We start from the raw sequence: 25,462 nt of genomic DNA, 5'->3' as shown, positions 1-25,462 counted from the left end.
AGATATTTCAGGATATCTTTTGTTTTGAACTCTGAAAAAAAAAGAAAAAGACGCTATTTATTAGTGCACCAGACCAGTCTTCAATTTACATAATTTACATTCATAGTTAACGTTTGTTTAATTTCAATAGTGTGTTTTTGAATAAGACTCTCATTTGTATGGGCTTTAATATGTTTTAAAAATTCTATTTATCTAATATTTGTTTTCAATTTAAGCACCACATCTAAGATCATAATTATTTATTTTTTACCTTGAAATGTTTACGTGTTACACTAAAAAAGGTGTCCTCGTCTTAAATTACATAACTATTTATTATGCAGAAATTGCCCTTTCTCTCGTTTGAAACAGAGCCTCTAAATGTTTAGGAAGAGTATTTATACTACTTATTTTACATATTGTATGAGAAATGATTTTTTACTGTAATTAGATTACATAAACCTTCTGCAAAATATAGTTCCATGTCGATATTTCTTGCAATTTAAATAAGATATATAATAAGCTTATAGAAATTTAGTGTTTAATGGTTATCATATATTAAGCAATTATTTAATAATGCTTTTCAATTTGTATTAACTTCATTAAAACATTTTAGATAGATGCTTTATCTTTTGTACGCTATCTATTACATATGAGTAACATAATTTTGCTTCGATCGTATTTGCATTAGATGTTTATCAAAAATATGCACAGTCACAAATTACATTTTCTATCGAACTCTTTTCAATGGAAATCAGTCCATCTCAGAACTAGAAAAATGTATCTATTTTTCGCTACGTTTTCCGTGACGCGATTGCAGCATATCTATTTACTAATATAAACGTATTCTACATACAATCAATACGTATTATATATTTATTATAGAGTGAGGACTACTTTTTACTTTTTATCTACTATTTTGTACAATGGTTTCCTAAAGATACTGACACCATCTGTCAAATGCTAACAGAATAATAATGCTTCTTCGTGAATCGCATTTGGGGTTTACGAACAATATAACCATAACATCCTAGTATTACGCCAGTAATTTTACTTTAAATGCATTTCCCGTTTATTTTAGAACGGGACATTTAAGTTTCATTCATGCCAAGTGCGATTGAAAATCTTAGTTGTGCGATGTTTTAGAGGACAGAAAAATGGCACGTGTTCAATTTGCCAAGTGTTGTGTAAGAAAATTGAAGTAGAGATATTTACACTCTGAAATAAAAGTTATTTTGTGTGTGTAGGAGTTCCTTACATATAGATTCGGAAACGGTTGAGCCTATCTTTTGCAAATCTCACACAGTGGTAATTCATGTCTTGCGGTGTACAATGATACGTTTTATATAGTAATCCATCCGATTGTATCAAGAATCGAAAAAAAAAAATTCGATCTTACCAATAACTTTTCTTTCTAATAGATATAAAATAATTTTTTACAAGATAATGTTTTACGTTACACCGGTCAAGGGAAATTGAAAAATCTCAGCAAATCATATCTATGTAATAAAAACAACAGATTTATTATAATCAGTGGTAAGAGAATTATACTACAAATCGAGGTATTCCCTGTTTAAGGATAGGTAGACCTCACTATTTTATTTTAATTTTTTTCTTATTAATGAATTCAATTTATGATTTAAAAAGAGGACCATTTAATATCGCCGAAAATTATTTCTTCGTTTGCATATTTAAAAAAAATAATCAGAAGTAGCTTTTCTATGGCATGTATCGTTAAGCATAAATATCAGTTGACGTGATATCGTAACAAAAAAACACTAAAAGAATGAACGAGATTATAATTATTTTTATTTACTCCTTAATTTATTACCCTGTAAATTATTTCTCGTAGAATATCATACTCAATAGAAAATTGCTTCTATAATAATTCATATGCAATATGTAGGAATTAATTTTTCATGTTTAAGCGTATTTTAAGACCGGGTAACAGCGGAAGGCCAGTTAGTATATTTATATACATAAATGTATCTTCTTATTATAAATTTTCCTAATGCCTGTCTGTGTGTGACGCGGTTTATCTCAGCCTATAGGCAATCCACCCAGACAAGTAAGGTACCGAAATGAAGCTTATCACCTAGCAGATGTTTTAGTGATATTTATTTCTATGTTTGGTGCATGGAAATGCAAAAAAAAAAAAAATGCAAAATATAATTACGATTTACTAAACAATGTTTTATTTGCTGGATATTATCCGGTATTCACCGGAAGTTGTTGTTGTTGTGTGTGTGTGTGTGACGCGGTTTATCTTAGCCTACAATCCAATTACGGCACAATCACGTTGACACACTGGTTCTGGCCTGATCAACGGAGTTAAGAAACGTTGAGTTTGGCTAGTACCAGATGGGTGACCATTTGGGAAGGCTAGGTGCTGTATGTACCTTATGGGAAGGTTGGCGTGGGGCCAGCATCCTCAACCTGTAAAAAGAACTCCTCGCTACAAAAACATCTACAAATGTTGTAGATGTCCTATGCCCCTCTAGGGGATCAAGGGCTACGGAACGGCAACTCACTCAGGCAAATAAAGTACCAAAATGAAGCTTATGTCCCAGCGGATGTTTTAGTGATATTTATATCTATGTTTGGTGTATGGAAATACAAAAAAATGCAAAATAAATTACGATTTACTAACGTTTTCTTTACTGGATATTTTTTCCAATATTAACTGGAAGTTATTATTTCCCTTAGTAAGTTCAATTTACTGTCAGTGTGTGTGTGACGCGGTTTATCTCAGCCTATCGGCAACCCACCCAGCCAAGTAAGGTACCTAAATGAAGCTTATGACCAAGTGGATGTTTTAGTGATAGTTATATCCATGTTTGGTGTATAGAAATGCAAAATAAAAATGAAAAAAAAAATAACGATTTACTAAATAAAGTTTTATTTACTGGATATTTTACAGCTGGGCAAACTTGGGCTCTTGTATAAATAAATACACGCAAGTCTTGATAGAGTTTTATATACTTGTTTGTTCAAGCCTTTCTAACGAGGATATAAGGTAGTCGTGTTGAATCTTATGATTAAGTCGTATTTTAGCGCTTCTTGTCAGGCCCTCTCTCATCCTCTCTTTTTACCAATCTATATCTCGCACACACTGCCACTCTTTATATATATATATATATATATATGTATATGTATATATATACATACATACATATATATACATATATATATATAATTATGTATATCTATACACATATATTATTAATTTTAAAACCGAATGTATATTTATTTTTACTACATTGATACCATTTAAGTATGTCTTACACGTGTCTCCCTGAATGGTGTAAACTGCTAAACAAATCTTAAGAGTAAATTTGTATGTTTCTAAAAAACACTTGAAGATTTGCTCGGCTCATAGAGGATACAAGTAAGTGAAAAGAAATAACAATATTTTAAAATCATATTATTCATATAATCTTACTTATTAAAAATTTATTCGAATACATTCTTGATAAAAAGCTGTACGAATGTTCATCCCACAAGAAAATAACCACATTTAATAAACCATATTTAATTCTTTCGAATTATAGACGCGCCTTCCAATTTGGGTTTAAAAAATAAAGGTGAGAAAATGTATCAAAAATAAAAGATTATATTATTATATGTAGAATAAGGTAAAATTTTACATTGAATCAGATTTAATTTACTCTTAAAAAGTCTATTAATTGAATAATAACGAAACTAAGATATATATATATATATATATATATATATATATATATATATATATATATATATATATATAAGCTGTATATACCCAAATTTTCTGCATCTTCAGTTTCTTGTGTACAGTGCCTAACCAATCAACAGTGTTGTTCTGAATTTCCCATTTCTCCCACAGCTATATTTTCCGTACAGGGGCATCTCTAATGCTGTTTCCTGGCAAGCTACACTTCTTGAGAAAAATGTTTATGAGCATTAAAAAAATCAAAAATCAAAAGGACAATTCTCTCTTTTGGCTTATCACATCCGCTAAACTCTTAAAATACCCGTTTACATAATTTTCTACTGCCCCCCTCTCTAAAATTCTAACTTATTTCTAGGCCAACCATTTGTTTCACTTAACCTCTCATTTTATATTTCCTATGACTTGTTTTTTTTTTCTATTTTCATTTATCTAATTATGATTTGAATTCCTGACGAACAAATACAATAACATTATAAATACAGTTAAAACAGTTTACAATATGTGCTCAAACATTTTCAAAACATAAATTCTTACATTTAACTATGGTTGACATTTAACTTACAATTATAACTTTTTTCAAGAAATACTTTTCTGTTGCAACAACAAAAAATACAACAAAGTCTGTCGAAAAAAACACATGGAAAGCTGAAAAGTTCAACTATGAACACAGAAATGCCTTTTTCACAAAAGTATTTATATATGCCGTTTTAAAGTGCAAGCTACTTTGACTCTTCTGAAACATTCTTGTTTGACAGTTATGAAAAACAATTTTCAACAATTCCAACTTTTACACATTGATCTAAATTTCACAATAATAAATGACACCAATTTTTCTATTCGTGTGTATGTCTGTATTTCATTATGTTTTACGCAAAAGTACCTTTTCGTTTGTGTTTTTTATGCTATTATTTTTTATTATTTTTGACCAGATTGTCTCTTGTCTTTTTTTAAATGCATTTTTCTTTCATGCGAGAGTGTATGAGTGTATGCTTTACTTTATTTTCTTGTGTATATGTTTGTATTTCGACTTCCTTTTTTGTTTGATTTTTTCGCGTTGTGTCCTTTATTCTCAATAAACCCTTTTTTGTGTGTTTGTGGTATACTCAATAATGTTTTTTTCCCACACTCTTGTAAAGAGCACCAAATTACGTATATGGTGCATAGGGGTGCATATTAAAAGAGATATGACGCTGAGTTCCTATTGAAAATAAAGGGATTTAATATTGGAGCCAAATAGTATACGAGTATAACGATGAGGAGGGGGAAGAGAGGGGGGAAGGAGACATTTATACATATAAAGCTCTGTTCAGAGATGCTTGGGACGTTATGTGTATACTGTGGGTGATACATGCACAGTTCTTGTATTTCTCATAACTCATATATAGAGGAGGAGAAATACATATTCTTGGAAGGGTTACGCAATATTCATAAGAGGATGTTTTACGCATTACCTTTTGATTTGTGGAATACCGACATATGAGAAACAGTTACAAAATATCGATGATGATTCTTTATTTCATTGGACCTGTCGAATGATGATGACGTCAGAAATTCACATTTGTTCCACAGTATAATCTTTCTACCATTCGCTTCCAAAGGGAGAGCTGACCACTGACTGCCAACTGACTCTCTCTGACTAGCAGACTCAACTGTTCTGCCTCAACTCAACTGCCATGATCTGACTAACTTTAGCTCCTATATTGAGAATTCCCCTTTTGCTATGACGTCCGAAGTGGGCTTTAAAACGTGACCAATTCACTTGGCTATGTACACGTTTTTAACACACTTTTGACAACAAAGAATTATCAACTAACCTAGTTTTTAACCTAACCTATTTGTTAACAATATATTTGTAATTTATATTGTTTATTCTGTTTAGCTGGCATTTTAATATTCAATTTTGTAAAAGAATGAAGTCAATTCTTTTTGCAATATAAAGAATATCTAACTATTCATAATAGAATTTGACAATAGGCATTTTTAACATTTCAATTTCTAACATTCTATCTCCCAACGATGCTTACAAGGTTCGAATCTCGACTCATCCTAATCTCATTTTCATTTATCTAACGTTCTTCTTATTTACATCCTTTTTTCCTGTAACATTTATATCCCCAACCTACGATTAAAAATATACATGAAATAATGTAATGTTTAAATCCTAAACTGGTTCAACCATTTCCAGGACTGACTTCATATCCTACCACCCACCCAACTGTTAAAAATATACATGAAATAAAGTAATGCGTAAACGGTTTCAGCCATTTTCGGGACGGATTTCATATTCTCCATCCCGCCTGTTTATATATACTTGGAATAAAGTAATGTTTAAATCATAAACTGTTTCAGCAGCTTTTCGAAAATAATACATAAACACATTAACACGATTAGGGTTAGGCAACTATTACTTCAAAATTAATTTCTGAGTGTAGTATCTGTCTAAGCATTCCATTGACTGAACCCCCGCTACACGCTTAAACAGAGTTTTTATAATTACTGCCATGAGGGCATTAAGGACTAAAATATGAACTCAGGATTACTTGAGATATTTACGTGATTTTTGGAATGTTACAAATAAGTCCCTAGTGTGCACTGATTATTTACACCTTTATAACATATAAAAATTGATAGAACATTAACTCTGTAATAATATATACGAACTCTTCAAGAATTAAAATATCATATTTAAACGTACTTTACAATCGCGCTTTATCTGGCGTTTGTTCTAGCTTAGAAAAATACTTTTGCCGTTTTAATAAAACAGCTACAATAATATCAGAGCGTCTCACCTGAACATTTACAGAATGCCAACATCAATACATTACATATGAATGAGTCTCCTGTGGATTTTGCATTGGTCTCGCTAGTCTATATATTAGTACGATAGCGTGTGTGTTCTTAAATCTCAACCATTGACATTTGCCCGAAAGCGTGACACACAAAAGAACACACACGCTATCGTGTAAATATATAGATTATTTTTCATTAAACTTTTACTAGTATTACCATTATCATTAACATTATTATTCCTCTCTATTTTACTATTATCAATAATAGAAGTTGTATAGGTAGTAAAAGTGGTAGCTCTACAATTAATCTTTCTATTGATAATTGCATTAATATCGCTAGCATAACTATTATATAAGTTTGGGCTTGGGTATTGGACTTTTTAAATTCATCTTAATTGCCCATTACTGACACAATACGGGTATAGCATTTCTCATATATATTTTCTTTTTGCCTACAACACATTTTAAGGTGTCAGTGTCGTCTTAAGAAGTCCCTGTTTATTATCGCTGATTATTTATTTGGAATAGTATGTAGAGCAACATAAGAATCGTATTGGTGTTACCAATACCTTGCAAATGACCAAATGAACAAGATGTAGTAATTCAAGTAAAAAATGCATTCGATGTTTACTGTGAACATGATCAATCACGCAGATCAAAGAGTGCGCTTTCGTTTTTACTAAACGCTTTGGATAATTGCTAAAAGCAGCTGGAAAAAATGTTGCAAAATATAATGCTATCATGCAAAATACAGAGCGTAACAAACGTCTTATGTATCTCGAGAATATTTAGGATATGGAAAACGATTGTGATATATTCATAAAGCTTATAATCTAATGTTTTTTATAGAATGTCTAAATGTGTTCAATGTTAGCACAATTTGTTGCACGAAACACATACCACCGATAGTTCAATCCTTGCCAAACACGGCTCAGTAGTGCGTTGTCAAAAGTTGTAACAGCTTCTGTTATTCAGGCCTTCAGACCCTCCGCATCTCTTTGAATAGAAGGCACATAGACCATTCGTTTGTCAAATCCCCACATAAAAACGCAGTTTTCCAGATTTTTTGCAAAACTAGTGTCAATGATTCAGTTTACGCAGATTAAAGCACACAAAACGTATTTTCTGGTTGAGCCAACCCATTAATGAATCTTAAAAGGAATGAAAGAAATCTTACAAAACAGCTTAATGTATTAGATTTAATACTGCAGCACTTTCATCTTATTACCATTCATAGTTAAACAGACATGAAGACTAAAAATGTCCCCTAGAGTTTTGGAACACCCTGCATATTCGAAAATATTCCAAGAAAACCGCATTAAAGTAAGGAGCTAACATGCATTTTTCATCTAAAAAAGAAAAAAATAGTGTTTACAAATTATTTGTACATAGTATATATAAAAAGCATATATACATATATATAGAAATAAAATATACCAAAACATATATACACATATGTATGGAAATAAAATATACCAAAAACATATATACACATATTTATGGAAATAAAATCTACCAGAACATCTATAGACATATGTGTGGAAATAAAATATACCAAAACATATATACACATATGTGTGGAAATAAAATATACCAAAACATCTATACATATGTATGGAAATAAAATATACCAAAAATATCTATGCACATATGTATGGAAATAAAATATATCAAAACCATATATACACATATGTATGGAAATAAAATATACCAAAAACATACATTCACATATGTGTGGAAATAAAATATATCAAAAACATATATACACATATGTATGGAAATAAAATATACCAAAAACATATATACACATATGTGTGGAAATAAAATATACCAAAACATCTATAGACATATGTATGGAAATAAAATATACCAAAACATCTATAGACATATGTATGGAAATAAAATATACCAAAACATCTATAGACATATGTATGGAAATAAAATATACCAAAACATCTATACACATATGTATGGAAATAAAATATACCAAAACATCTATACACATATGTATGGAAATAAAATATACCAAAAAATCTATACATATATGTATGGAAATAAAATATATCAAAAACATCTATACACATATGTATGGAAATAAAATATACCAAAACATCTATACATATATGTATGGAAATAAAATATATCAAAAACATCTATGCGCATATGTATGGAAATAAAATATACCAAAACATCTATAGGCATATGTATGGAAATAAAATATACCAAAACATCGATAGACATATGTATGGAAATAAAATATACCAAAACATCTATACACATATGTATGGAAATAAAATATACCAAAACATCTATACACATATGTATGGAAATAAAATATACCAAAACATCTATACATATCTGTATGGAAATAAAATATACCAAAGCCATCTATGCACATATGTATGGAAATAAAATATATCAAAAACATATATACACATATGTATGGAAATAAAATATACCAAAAACATCCATGCGCATATGTATGGAAATAAAATATACCAAAACATCTATACACATATGTATGGAAATAAAATATACCAAAAACATCTATACACATATATGTGGAATTAAAATATACCAAAAACTTATATACACATATGTATGGAAATAAAATATACCAAACACATATATACACATATGTATGAAAATAAAATATACCAAAAACATATATACACATATGTATGGAAATAAGATATACCAAACACATCTATACACATATATATATATGGAATTAAAATATACCAAAAACATATATACACATATGTATGGAAATAAAATATACCAAAAACATCTATATACATATATATGGAATTACAATATACCAAAAACATATATCTACTCCATACATATGTGTATATAAGTTTTTGGTATATTTTAATTCCACATATATATATTATATATATTCAGCTTGCCCAGCAGAATCTTATCATGCCTTTCAGTAAAGGAATTTTCAAAGTCCTATGAAATCCTGTTGATAGTAAAATTATTTCTCAGCAGACAACAGCAAGGCAAAATTCAAAATGTTTTGGGTAAAGCTATGGGATAACACACATATACCATCCTCTCTACAGGATTCTACAGAACCGACTAATCGACTCACATCGCAACTAGTATCAGATTACTTGGCGCCCAGATCCATGCAGACATCATACGCAGATGTGCCTTCAACACTCTCGTTTCTTTCCAATGTCTACAGTGACTTACAGTTCAATGGAGATAACTATGCAAATTTGCACATGAGAAGGTTACCTCTCATGATTGCTTGGGATGAAAGAAAATTTATTCCAACATAAAAATATTAAATGGCAGAGAGCCAGGTATCAGCTGAATGTCTGTAGCGACTCCAAAATAACAGAGAAGCGGACAGAGCAAAAATAGGAAAACAGGGTCTCGACGGGGAGATTAAGGAAATAGAAGACTTAGATTACCGGTATGAGGAAATCAAAAGTGCTGGACAACCAGATAATGACACTGCCGCTGCTAACAAAACCGCGATTGCCCAGACAGTGATGGCAACTCTGAATGGATTTCTTCTAAAGTCAGAACAAACCTTTTTGAAAGTTTCTCTTCTGTTATTGTTTAAGGCTTTTGCAGTTTGTCTTTTGCCACGGATGATTGAGAGTTGAACAATCTCTCTGCACTTTTCCATATTCTAAGGTATACGCCTATTCTATTCTATTAAATACATGCTTACATTACTACTCGGCTTTATTCGAACTTGTTTATGTTTCGCACCTCATGCAATTATCAAACAGAATGGATGGAATTAATCCATTTTATTATATATATATATATTTATTTATTTATTTATTTACCAGTGGTATTCCCTATATATATATATATATATATATATATATATATATATATATATATATATACAGGGTGACCCCCAAAAAGCGGGTTCCAACTCTAATTAGGCCCCGTTACTTAGTGTTTTGTCCGAATGAAATTAAACTTTTGTCATAACTAGTTTATTATATTCAAAACATCACATCAAAACACTAGGGTATTTGACCTTTTTTTCTTATTTTACATCATATGTTCTAGATGGCCTCCAATTAGCTTTTGTTTTTTGGGGGCCCCCCTCTCTCTCTCTCTCTCTATATATATATATATATATATATATATATGTGTGTGTGTGTGTGTGTGTGTGTACTTAATTACTTTTAAAAGTAAACTTTCTACTTTTCTGTTTGATTCAATTTGCACTTGCCATGTTGTATAACAACTGCACTGGTTGTTTATTTATATCAAGTGTTCATATGCCTTACCCCTAAATCACAAGTTAACAAAGCAAAAAGTATGGTACATAAAAGCCTCAGATTTTCCGATATATTTTGTTGTATATTTTAAATACAATTTCATATGTCGGAATTATTTTGGACTCATCTGTAATCTTTTCCTTACCTCCTTTTTCAGGAACACCAAATGAAAAAGAAACGTGCACTTGTTTATAATACATACACGCATATGTCTTACAAGCATGAGACAGATGGTAATACAAGTTTGCGGCTATAAAGTAAACGGCACATTTATTCTTAGCGAACCAATGTTTAATTTGCAGTTATGGTATCATTATTTAATACACGATATGTTTTAATCTAAGCAAACGTCATTCAGCACAATCTTAGGCCATATTTTATATATGTGCCTATATGTGGCAAACACAGTTATAAACACTCGGATATTTAATAAAATCACACATTAAATACGGAAAAATATTTGGATCATCATTAATTACAATATTTAATTCTTCAGAAAGAATATAAGGCCCACGTAAAGAAGACAACCGTTTTACTATTTTGTTAACAAATAAAAACAAAATAAGATGGTAAATATCTTGCTTTTCGATATTATACATAATAGCGACGTTTATTTTAAAAGTATATTTAAATAGACATATAGGAAAATATAGATTCGTTCTAAAAGCCGAGTAAATACAGCTGGCGGTATTTATTATGAAGTATATCTCTACATAAGATTGTTAACGCTGGAATTGTGTTTGCTTCAGCTGAAATCTCATCTTGTTTCTTTCCCGTTGTCAGAGAACACCGTATTTAAGATAAACGTGACAATTTTCATATTCCCCAAAGTGCCAAATCAATGATACCTGTGATTCTCCTGGATTTTACAATCACGAGGCAACCAAGTGATTAAATATGTTCACGACAATAAAACGTAGAAATCTAAACTAATTATATAAGAACCCCAAAGCAAATGATTACTGGCGTTCGTTTAATGACTTTCACATTCTTCAAACCGAGTTCATTTATTGTTTTCACTTGTTTGTATTCTTTTACCGTGTATCACTACCAAACAAATCATCCTTAAGCGGCAGCTAGAGCTGTGAACGGCAAGCCCGTAATAACATTATATTAATTATCTGTTCGCAATAAAAAGTAACGCCTTGAAAAGAGAAGCAAACACAGAACAAAAAACGATTACAATTACCCATATATATTTATATATCAGCATGTTTCTATGCAGATCAATCTGATTTATAGATCCGTTGTGTATTAATGTTATTCAATGTTTCACTAAAACAATAAAGACAGGGAAATAAAGCCGATTACCTTCCAGAATTGTAATTATTGTCGCTACAGAACAGCTTAATGACTGTCCATATTTTATGAGAATATATATTTTTTTCTTTTAGCTGTGGTTAAATAAAACGATAATGTTCAATCAAGCACAACTTCTATATAGATTAAGGCAAATATGCGTTTTTTTTTATTTCATCGTTTTTTTTAGGTGGGGACAGAAAAAAAGATAAAAAATCAATAAAATATTGGGTGAAACCAAAACCATCGCTTTATTATCTTGAGTAATCTGATTGATAATATTTAGTAGAAGCTCATGAGGGATGCGAAAAAAAGTCGTATGTAACGTGCCATACGTATACTTTTATTTCTTCTACTACGTGAAATACACAAAATAAATATACATATGTTCATATATCCGTCTCTTTTGAAAATAATGACTTCTAAAATCTAAGTTTAAATTATTTATTTATACCAGTTTTTATGCTGAAAATAAACATACAAAGAGTTTAAATATTGAATGAATACACACACACACACACACACACACACACATATATATATATATATATATCAAAACGCGGATTCCATGAACAAAGCTTCTTTCTTAGAACTTCACGCCTGTGGAACTCTGTTCCGTCTGCCTGCTTCCCTCCGGACTACAACTTGGATGTCTTCAAGTCCAATGTTAACAAATTCCTAATGAATCGCCCCCTTAAGTAAACACTTCAACAAATCTCCTCACTAACGTAATGTACTTGCAATAACCCTTATCCCTGAGTGGCTTCCGGGCTTTGATAAGTGGTGATCACAGTGTAAAAAAAAATATATATATATACACACACACACATATATATATATATATATATATATATATATATATATATATATATATATATATATATACAGACAAGCTGATGAGTCGTAGATGACGAAACACGTATCAGTGGATAATTATATTTTAAAAAACAATATGTATGCCCCACCCCATGTGGGGGTACCAAGTTGGTTAAAGGGGAAATTATTTCCAACTCGCATTTACGTGAAAATGCACTTTCGTAAATAATTGAATTAATTTAAAACATCTCGCAAACCCCCCCAAAAAAACACACAACATATATATATATATATATATATATATATATATATATATATATATATATATATATATATATTAAATTATGATCAACGTTATTGAATGATGATCACCGAATGTTCACACTCCTATATTTCATTGTCATCAAAATCCATGAAATCGCCCCGGATGAAGCATGACATGCCTCCATGCAGTAACTTAGTCCAAAATATATCTTATTCTACATTACACGCTCGAGAACCCACTGTTTATTTTATAAAATGGTTTTATATAAACTTCTTTCCAGTTAACGAAAAAAAAAACATTAAGAACTTTACGTGCGGGGTTTGAACCTACTGACCACATAATAACCGGTGAACACTTAATGAAATCAAGAAGTAAAATAAAGATAAAAATTAAAAATAAATAAAAATAGAACTCGCCACTTAACCTACTTTCTGGGCAGGAAATCCACATTAATGCAATAAAATATTTTCATTTTTTACTATCGCTGATCCATCTAACGATAGCTCGGGCAGTACAGACTAAGGCTGGAACGTTAAATACTTGGGTTGCAACCGAACTCATATTCGTTTATATATCTTAATTCACCACTATATATTTGGTACAGTATAGTATATAATAATCGATTTAGAATTGAACCTATTATAACTTATACTAAATCTACATAACTAACTTCATATACATGTGTGTATATATATATGTATATATATATGTATATTAATTTTATTTATACAAACATTAATGGCTACATATGTGCATACATGTTTCTGTAATCACCCACGTCGGGGGATTACGTCTTCAGGCCAAGAACCACCTTCAAAAGTGACATTTCCACCAAATACATTTTTCTATTTCGTTTATCAAGTTAAAAATACAACCTGGGTGGGAGTCAAAAAAAACAAAAACGGTAAAAGGATGAGTGAGGTCTATGAAGATGATAAACATCTTTTTTCTTTTCCCCTCCCCTGGATTCGCTTTTGAATATATGGATTAATGTGTGTATACTGTGTGTGTTGGCAGTGGCTGTGTATGGATGTGTTATGTGTGTGTTGCGTGTATGTGTGGGTGGAGGTAGATTAAAAAGGCACCGGTCAGTACTTGGTTGACCATAGCTAAGGTTATTAACTTACAGACTCTAAGACAAGAAAACGAAACTCTCAATGACCCTATGCCATAAAAAGCCAAAAGTTAAGTTAGATGGGGGAGGGGAAAAGAAAAAAGATGTTTATCATCTTCATAGACCTCACTCATCCTTTTACCGTTTTTGTTTTTTTTGACTCCCACCCAGGTTGTATTTTTAACTTGATAAACGAAATAGAAAAATGTATTTGGTGGAAATGTCACTTTTGAAGGTGGTTCTTGGCCTGAAGACGTAATCCCCCGACGTGGGTGATTACAGAAACATGTATGCACATATGTAGCCATTAATGTTTGTATAAATAAAATTAATATACCTGCTCTGTTCACTCATTGAGCACTATTTTGGTAGACACGTGTTGTTTCATTGGATTTACTTCTAGGAAACTAAACTCTACTGGCTATATATATATATGTATATACATATGCATATATTACTTCAGTTATATGAAACATGCATTTACATGATAATGCGCTCAACATCTACATTGGCATTTATTTAGGAAAGTATGTTCTACTAACCATGAAAACGTTACGCTTACACTGCTGAGATTGCAAAAATTCATAGTGATGCCAAAGACAATAACCAGCAGTCAAAAAATAAAAGCATTACAGAATATACAGATTGACACCGTAAAGGAGGTGAGGAATACATATTTTAAATAAGATCAAATGTAAAATTTTCTCTGGAGAAAGATACCCCAGGGCTACCGTTCTTTTCAAAGACAACATAAGCGTATCATTTAACGTAGCGCACTTAAGAAAAAGTAGAAAAAATATGAAATATTAAAATCAAGTAGAAAAAATATGTTTTTTTTTATGTATGTATTAACAGTACAGATAGTCTAAAACACAAACAAAAAGGAAAAATGTATACAATGAAATTCACTTAATTTCATTTAATGGTGGCATTTAATGACTGAAGATTGATTGCAAAACTATGTTCACGCAAACAACATTATGTCACATAAGGCGTAGAGTATATTGGCGAAATCACTAAAACATTTTCACAATTAGCTACTGTTCCTCTCTAATCCTGAACTTATATTCATCATGGAAACTTATTTTTAAAACAACCACAATGCCACCGCGATCTTCACAATAACAATGCGGATTTACACTATTCAATGCGAAACGTTTCAAAAGTTATATAAAGAACATAATCACTCATAAAATATAAATTACTCTAGGTTTTACGTGAGTAGATTTGTAATCTGTACAGATTAATAATTGATATTAATATCCCCTACCATACATGGATAAAATATAAGAAAAAATGTTTCCTGAATATATATATATTCATCCGGATAAAGTCTCGAAATAAAGACGAAACATTGATGAACACATGGCTCAGTCTGTGCCTTTTTATTTTTTATTTTGCTCTCTGTATATATATATATATATATATATATATATATATATATATATATATATATATATATATATATTGCTGAATATAACCAATCCCGATGATGGCAAAAAGTGAGAATACTCCTAAAACAATGCAATTTCTAAAAATGAAAAATTATTCTGCCGAAAACGTAAGACAGCTTTAGAGGAAATCAAAAGTAATCGGAAATGACCTTCAAAAGTGACAGATCATAAGAATGTACTCGGAGAATATACAAAGATATCAAGCTAAATATCAAGGAAACAACATATCAAAGTAAAAACAAGACAAAAATACCAAGAATAAGGATTAATCCAAAACACAAAATAGAGATTTATTAATGAAAACAAAGCAAAACACTTGATCACAACTGACCTCAAATCAGCTTTGACAGATGAAAACACTAAAATCAATACTTTTGACTGTTACAATAAAATAAAAAAGAAACAACAAAAAAATAAGAACGGATAGAGGATACGAGTTAACGCCTGACTGTCGAAAGTATCGCTAGCTAGACTTTGGTATATTTTCTTATTAAACCATGATCTACATTAGAAATTAGGAAAAAAACGAACACACGCATATTTAAGGTAATGTACGACAGTTTAGAAATTAAATTTATTCGACTGTAACTGGATGGTAATATTTCAGGCCAATAAGACGAAGTTTCTACAAAAAACCTTCTCAAAGAGCCATTGCCATTACAAACATTAATCTATATCTTAGAGCTTATCCATCAAACTCTTCAGATTTGTATGTAAAAACAACATGATTTAATAAAAAAGTCATAATCGGCATTGTCAAATCTACTACCAAGAACGTGGGCCCTCCATCCTTCTAATATTTCCTCACAAAAGTGTGGATCTTGTATATCTACAAACAAAACGTTTCCCATCCATAACATATTGTTGCTAGATATGCGTTTGTAAATCCACCAATAGTCTGTCACCTTAAATCACGGTCCAATAAAGGATCTACGAACCCAATTGTTATACCGGCCTTCCTTGAACAGAGGAATTTACACCGATTAGTACTATAAATAGCGCTAGTAATTCCAACACCGGTGAGAGAGATGCGATTGCACTTCAACTGTTAACCGAGTGCACAGCAGATACCAACACTTTCCTATCTTTGTACATTATTGTTAATACACTTGTTCCTTAACCGAACCTCGTCTTGATTGTTCTTATTTTCACTGTTGTTCCACAACACAACATCAATTCATGTAAATTGCTGCAATGTTGAATATTTGTACCTGTTTTACAACTACTTTAATAGACGGTGAACTGATAAGTCCCAGCAAGTGTACTCCCTCGACGTAAATATTTCGAAATTACCCGAGCAGCAGCAAAATCTCACGTCTTTTTGGTGAAGTCCGTAGATGCGATAAACGCTCTAATCTAATATTTTCTATTTTTAGAGTAGTAAGTTTCTGTAATTCCCTCCCGGTTTCCTGTTTTCAATGACTGTATTAATACGTAAAATTTTAAATGCTATGTGTCCCAAAATTTCACTGCATTACTTCCAAGTGTCTTCTGTTTGACAAAATGCTAAATAGTAACTTCTTACTTCCAAATATTGATATGCCACATTTTAGTATCAAAAACGTACAATTCAGTGTTTAAAGCGAATATTGTACCGGGAGATAATTAAATAACCGTTAACGAATCCAGCAAATAAAATGAATGTGTACAATATAAATGTGTTACAAGAGTAAAGAAAAGAGAATTAGTTAAATGAAAATGATATCAGATAAAACGAGAATCGAACCCTGTACATAAGTTTTAAAGAACAATAGGTTTTAAATTGAAAGTCCAGTTAAATTGCTAATTCTTTAAAACTATTTTATGAATATAATATGGCTGAAAATTCTATTCACATTCTTAGACAGAATACATAATAAAAATATCAGTTAGAGAATTAACAAGTAGGTTAAATTCCTTAAAAAAAAAAGAGAATGGGAAATTTCCTGGTCGTCAGAAATGGTTTCAAAATATGCAAATCATGTATGTGTGAAACATGTAAGTAATAATGCATGTTTAAACACGGAGGCATGCCATGCCATATGTCTAATATGCACGTGTTTCTCATGCAATGACGTCATGGGTCTCAATATAGTCAGTCAAAAAACTCAGTCGGGGACTAAGTCAGTCAGAGAACAGAGCTGACATAGAACCTTGGAAGCGGGGTTAGAAGAAAACTCATGTAAGACTTGAATTCCTTGATGCAAAGCCATTGACCGGCGACATCATCTGGTATAATAAACAAAAAAACTTGATCTTCGTGTTATGTATTCAACAGAAAAAGTATTGTCATTTTATATAATAAGAACTTTGTGAAAATCATCATCTATAAAATAGGTAAAGAAAAATGTGTCAATGTTATAGAAACACTTCCATTCACAGAACTGTCAATCGTATATACCAAACGCACTATCTCTCGGTCTATCTATCAATATATCATAAATATCTTCTCATTGAATTACATGCTCGACTCTTCTGTATTAACCTGTACCCTGTCTCTTTATATATAAGACTGTCTCTATCTCATAATATGTCTCTCTCTTGATATATACGCGATATATCTGCACACAACATGGACCTCTAAGACTCTCTACTAAGACGAATACAACAACAATATATTACATCAGTCCTCTTCTAATAAGAACTATGCAACAAATGTATACAATATAAATGTGTACAATATAAAAACAGAAGTTCAAATGCTAGCAAGGAATTTTCAAATCTTTACAATTCAAAATAAAGTCAACATTTGGAAATCTTTAATGTGTGTGAGCACACATTATCTTCAAAAGATATTAGACAGTGAGATTTGTAAGTTTTAGTTAAGAATCCATTTCACAGAAAGTAAAACAGTACTTAAGAAATTGTAATGTTCTCAGTATATTTATACTCTGAAGTTTACGCGAGGGGCGAATGAGAAGAGCAGTACAAAAAATTCAGGATGCCTAAAATCTATAAGGGTTATCGAGTAAATTGCTTGTTTATACAAGCAATTTACTTACTTTAGCAGTTATAATTAATTTATGTTTTATCGTTAGCGCATCTTGCATTATACGTAAATCAGATATTAAACGCAACACAGATACGACATATAAGGATTAAAATAAATGGTATATTTGGGAAGTTGTTCATGACTTTTAAGTTATTGTTCTTTATATTTCACTCCGAAGAATGTGTAATTAATGGTGATGCACGATTCGAACTAAGTAAGAAAAGGGTTAAAATTTACGCGGCGAGCTATTGCACTCTTTACCCTTATCCTTGAGTGGCCTCTTTACCTTGATAAGTGGTGATGCATATGTAAAAAATATTCATATGCATTAAAATACACTTTAACTTTTCTTTGTAAATTTTACAATGATACTGACACAAGGTTATTTGACCTACGTACATTCGACTGATTATTGAACAAATAATAACGTGTCATAAATAAAAAGTAAAAAAAATACATAAACGTTGAAGTAAAACTACTAACAAAACGAATTAATTTCTTTGTATATGCTATGAAAGCAAGTTGCCTGGAGTAATTGCCTTAAATAAGAGTATAAAGAATTCCTTGTCCAAACATACGTCAATTCCTTGTAAATAAATATTAAAAGTAAATTGTTTAACAAGATTGTTCATATATTTTAAGTAAATCACTTATATCACTTAATTGTTCAATATTAAGTGAAAAATAATGTATATATATACATATATATATATATATATAGTTCCTTCTTTTACAATGACTACTGTTCGTATGTTAGTACTTTATATTTAAACAGGTTTAAACATTCACGCGCTGCTGTAGCACAGTGTGGTAAAAGCAAGTATAAGAGTGATTTTCATTGTACTTTCACACAAAAACACGAATGTAATAATCTAATCATCTAATAAACTTGGAACCGTTCGTAAAAAATATATATCTTAGTGACAATATGCTTAGATTTAGTAACTGTTCGTTTATTTGTAAGGATTGAATTCCGGAATATGAGACATTTCAGAGCTAAGCAAATCAGAATGGAAGGATTCTGATCAGGGAGCCGTTATTATTTATGACTGAAAATCGGAAGGATTAAGTTATGTCTATGTTTCTATGAGCCAATTACTAGAGGTGTAATCACAGAATTTGTGTAAAATGTAGAATTGGTCCGGTCACAGTTGGTAACAGTGTTATGACTAAATAGTTAGAGAGAAACGTAGAGAACCTTTCTAAAAAAATATTGCAATTGTGATCGTGTTGCTAGTTGGTTGCAATGTAGTATTTTATTATGTACACTGAATGTGTCTATAATGGTGTTCGAAATTTGCATAAGATATTCGCTATTGGGTAAGATGTATTTAATTTCTATGTTTCATCTGTTGTTGCAAACCTACGAAACTTTGGTGCAGAGAGAAATTCATGTGGTCATTTTATTATATAATATTATATATATTATATCATATATATAATATTATATATATACTTGTACTTTTTGTAGTAAAAGAAATCCCATACAGTGCTCTATTATTAGGGAAAAACCTTTCTCGAAATAAGAGCAATATATATATATTTTTTATAATATATACAGGAATTTACATCGGTAGTCGGTACCGACGGTTTCAAGCCCGGTAGTTGAGGACTGCTCTTAATGTCCGCCTCAGGCTCTCTTCAGCCGAGTCGGCTGAAGAGAGCCTGAGGCGGACATTAAGAGCAGTCCTCAACTACCGGGCTTGAAACCGTCGGTACCGACTACCGATGTAAATTCCTGTATATATTATAAAAAAAATATATATATTATATATATATATATAATATTACAGACAAAATAAAAAGAGAATCTCTTAGGGATTAATCTAGTGTCTATTTAATAATTTATCCCCCTTACTTCTTTTATACATATATATTTCCCCCTACTTTTTCATCTCCGATTCATTTTCCCTCTTTTCTTTTTTTTTTAGCGTAATTAAACTCGATTTTAGCTCTGGTAAGCGAGCTTCGAAACCGGTCAGCTGACGCATTCATTTTTATTTTTTAATTTCACAATCTAAAATAAAAAAAATGTTTTCGAACAGGTTTAAATTAGGTCTTTACATAGCCATGATATATTATAATATGTATGTGTTTTTATGGGTGTGTTTTAAAACGTACGTCTTGTATACTTCTGTTGCATCGTAGCAGAAACAAGCAGTTCCTATCTGTTATTCCATACAATAAGACAATAAGACATTATGAACAACTGCCAAGCCTAACGTTGTAATGCAATAATCGGATTTTCTTTTAGAAGTGATTCAAGGTCCGAAGACCACCGAAGGATAAGTGGTTATGGGTGTAACGTTTTCACTGAAACAACAGCTTAGTGGTCGTTGGCGGTTGACATTTGGCTCAAATTGTTGTGTGATATACCTTTTCTATGTCACTGTAAACCTGTCATCCCATCTTGTGCATCGGCTATACATTTGCTCTTCACGAGAGCAAATATAGACCCAATATCAGTTTGTAATGTGAAGGAGACCCAGCATTCTAAAAAGGGGTTCTCTGGATTAAGAACAGAAATACACCCTGCCTCCGCTTAAAAGAGTTTTATTTACAGTTATTACACTTGCACCTCTTATTCTAAAGCTTTTTCTCTTGGGGCTCCCTTCCTGCTTCATGTTTCTCTGACTGTACTAGCATGCAGGAGTTTAATGTAATGTAAAAAAAAAAACATCAGATCCGAGTTCTACAGGGCGCAGTCTTTATTTATGGAATATGCGTTCAGATTTAGACACCCTAGGAGGAATTGTTTGTAATGTGGGGACGCTAGATGCTAGCCCGAATGAAAACTTCCCTTGTAAATAAAAATATAGTAAAGGCAGGTTCACAGCATATGTTTATGGAAAATAAGGATGTAGGGAGGAAAATAGGTCATCATGCACAAACTGGTGCTGAACTGTCAAGTGCTCTGAGCAGCTCTTTTTCCAGACGTGGCAAAAATACTCTATTTTAAGGCGTATTTTTCTATTATACAGATAGAAGATTGTGTAAAGAATGAGATATCTTCTGGACCCGAGGAAAGACCCAACTATTTGCTTTTGCAATTGATTTGATATAAGTCTTCCATTTCAGATCATAGATGAAGGTAAAACCCAGAAATTTGTCAGAGCCTTGTGCTACTTTGAAACGAGAGCTATTTATATCAAGAGCCATTACAGTGTTTTTATTGATTTCTGTTAAAATAAATTATACTTACACAAAATTGAGACACTGTTGTCTTCAAGATATTCAGGGCTAGTTACATGAGCTGTTTAGAGATGCAAAATACAGATAACCAATTAACATTGCACCATATAGCAATTGGAAAACGCAATACATCTATTCTGGAAAATTTAATAAAATTTAAAAATCTGGAAATTTGTTAGCAATTTTATAAGTCGTCCCCATGAATCAAGTATAGTTACGACTAACGCTGCAATCGCTGGAAGCAAATATAGGACTTTGAAGAAAATGGAAAATTATTTTCAGACAAATCACCCTTACTCTAAACTTTAACTTGAACTTAAACCCTAAGAGAAAGAAGTAGTACCTAACAATAATCGATATTTGGTAAAGTTTGAGAAATTATTAATAAAGAAAACAAAACTTGTTTGTTAGCGTCTTTTTGCTATAAAAAAGGAAATATTTTTCCATTTTACACTGACTGCCTTTTCGATTATTTGAACTTTTCTCTTTTGATTAATTTTCATTGTCTTTTTTTTCGTGATAATTCAAATATGTTGTCATTGAAAATTACGGCTTGCATTTTTGTGGCTTAAAGAAAAACTTTCTGGTCAGCGAAATGCGATGTTTTCCATAATCTGCTCACAATATGCCAAACCTAACGCGATCCTCATTCAGCATTGGAAACAAGTAACCGCTAACACTATAATATATATAAAACATGTGATCTCATATTATACATGTATACATATGAAGTAGTAATGCACGCTCGGGTATATGTCCATTCATTTTTTTTTATTTTACTTCAGTCGAAGTTCTCAGAAATGAAGGGACCCATAACCCATGGCGAACTCTATATGAGACAAATAGTCTTCTTTATCTCTCAAACACTGAGTTAGTAAAGAAATTGAGAACATAATTTTCCTCTTCCCAATTAACGATCTTCATGTGTTGCAGTATATCTTCTATTTTGGTCTCTTGGTCTTACTGGATTACAGGAGAAGAATTTATCTGGTCTGGTGGAGTATCTAGTTTCGTGCAGTTACTAGATGTAACATAATCTGAAGAAGGTGCACTATACCTCGTAAAAGCTAATGTGATTTAGCTATAGTGAGGAGATCTCATTTGGGCATCGAATACGATGTGATTTTGAATATTTAGTCAGGATTTAATTCTTGGGAAAAGTATCCTCATGCCAGGTTGTTCTTGAAACCCCCTGTACAGCTAAACTTGAGACACTTAAGGATAGTGTCAAGTAGGTATTCAAGTTCTCTCCTGTAGGCATTCGATTTCTCTCTTATTGATGTGTGCGTAACTGTGTGACTGCTGAAAACAGTTGATAAAAGCACAACTTATTCATGATTTTGAGTAAGAGAAAAATCACATGAGAAACTCATGTCCGCCTCAAGTGTTCACTCTTTTCTAGTAGGCGTTAATGAAGCATCTAATTTAAACTGTTCGTTATTGATGAAAACGAACGAAGATTGATTAAGTGGTCGGCGTGAATTGACTTTAACGACAAAAATAATTGCTAAAGTAATTCAGATATACAGAGAGAGTGTAAAATATTAAGACTGGAATCAAATGGACATTTAAAAATGCAAATCACGTCACATATTTTAGGTGTATATTTACAACACTTTCCACACGCACAGACCGACACCTCCGAACGCACACATTCACGAACACATACACATTCACGTACACAAACAAACACATACGCCACACACATACGCCACACACACACACACACACACACACACACACACACACACACACACACACACACATATATATAGTAATTTATAAAATATATATGGCGATTAATCTACACTGAATATTCGGCGTTTCATCCACTCTAGGATTCCTCAGCGAGACAGAGAGAGAAAAAGACAGAGGGAAAGAGAGAGAGAGAGTGAGAGAGAGGGAAAAATACAGAAGAGGAAAGAAAGTAATTTATCTATCTGGAAATATTGATTGCAGACAACTTATGATATTATGCTACGTTTTAATTGATAGTTCTGAAAAGCGACAAAATAATTCCGACGATTTGAGAATGAAACTATTAAATTTTAAGATAAAATTCTGATGAGGAAATCTGCAGTTTTACATTAAAACTAATCAGATCATACAATAAGTCTTATATGATAATTAATTAGTTCCATACCCACTTTCTGTTTACTCTCAGAGATAAATCTAATAGACCTCGAATTATTCTTATTGAAAAATGTAGATACTATTAATTATCTGATTTAATTATGTTGATACCAACTTAATCATCTGTAAATAAAAAAGTACATTTTCAATTAAAATGTGCTTTTACACATACACGCACATGTGTATGTATACGCATAAAATATTTCCGCAAAACCGCATATATAATGATATATATTTAATTATATATTATCATACCGCGAAAGAGGAACAGAACGCGAAAAAAAGTGACGTCATTGCTGCTGCGTCCATTGCCATATTCGGAAGTGGTGAAGGTTTAAATTAAGGCTAGTCAATCGAAAAGAGGAAGAGACTTTCGAAAATATCGGCGAAAAAAGCAACTCTGCTTTGTATAAAAGTGCCCAGTTGAGGATGAAGGAATTAACGTTTTTAGGCAACTTTGCAATATTTGTCGTCCGAAGGGTCAAGCTTCAAGACGGTTCTGACTACGGGAAAATCTGTCGCGTCTGTCGAAAGTTAGCCAGCCACACATACATACGTACACTTAAACGGACAGGCGATATTTATATAATATATAACTACTGTGCCAACTACATAAACAACGAAATTATCTTAACTAACACTGTTGAATTTTATACCCACTACGCTGCCTTTACATTAAACAAATTTACGCTTAATATAGTCTGCATATTTACTCTTATGCTAATCAAGCATATTCCAAAGGTTTATCGATTGATCCCATGTATAAATATATAAATATGTACATAGCAAGTTTGTATAAATATAGATATACTTAGGGTTTGTGTTCCCTGATAGAAGCGCTAGTTAAGTCGGAATAAAATAAATACTGTTTATTATATACAATAGCCAACCTAAATCACAATATCTATAAAATGAATACGTATTAGATACGGTTGAAGCCAAAACAACGAATTACTACAAAATAAACAGCCATTTATTTTGTTTGAAATTTATATTGACATTTATAAATATATTTCGAAGATAGACTTCATCATCAGTATGTCTTTCCTTTTTTTTGCCATGTTGTTGTTGGAGCGTAGAATAAGTAGAAGTATGTTTGTTGTTTTACGGTAGTCTTTTGAAAACACAACAAACGGACTTCTACTTATTCTATGCTTCAAAAACAACATGGTAAAAATAGAGAAAAACATATTGATAATGAAGTGTATCTTGGAAATATATTCATAGACTTCAATATAAATTTCAAACAAAATAAATATCTGCTTATTTTCTAATAATGCGTTGTTTTGGCTTCAAACGTGTCTAATACGTATTCATTTCATAGATATTGTGATTTAGGTTGCCTATTGTATATATTTTCTCATGGTATTTTTCGAACATTCATACCGCGATGATCTTTGCTGTTTGACTGTGTTTGCCTTCTTTCTGTTTGACTGCTCTTTTTAATCTGTTTTTCTTTTTTTTAGTTTCACGCTGATAAAG

Source organism: Euprymna scolopes, chromosome 4 (genome assembly GCF_053919585.1).
Source record: "Euprymna scolopes isolate OS-2025 chromosome 4, ASM5391958v1, whole genome shotgun sequence".
NCBI classification, from domain to species: Eukaryota; Metazoa; Mollusca; class Cephalopoda; order Sepiida; family Sepiolidae; genus Euprymna; species Euprymna scolopes.
Note: the sequence above shows the minus strand (reverse complement) of the source record.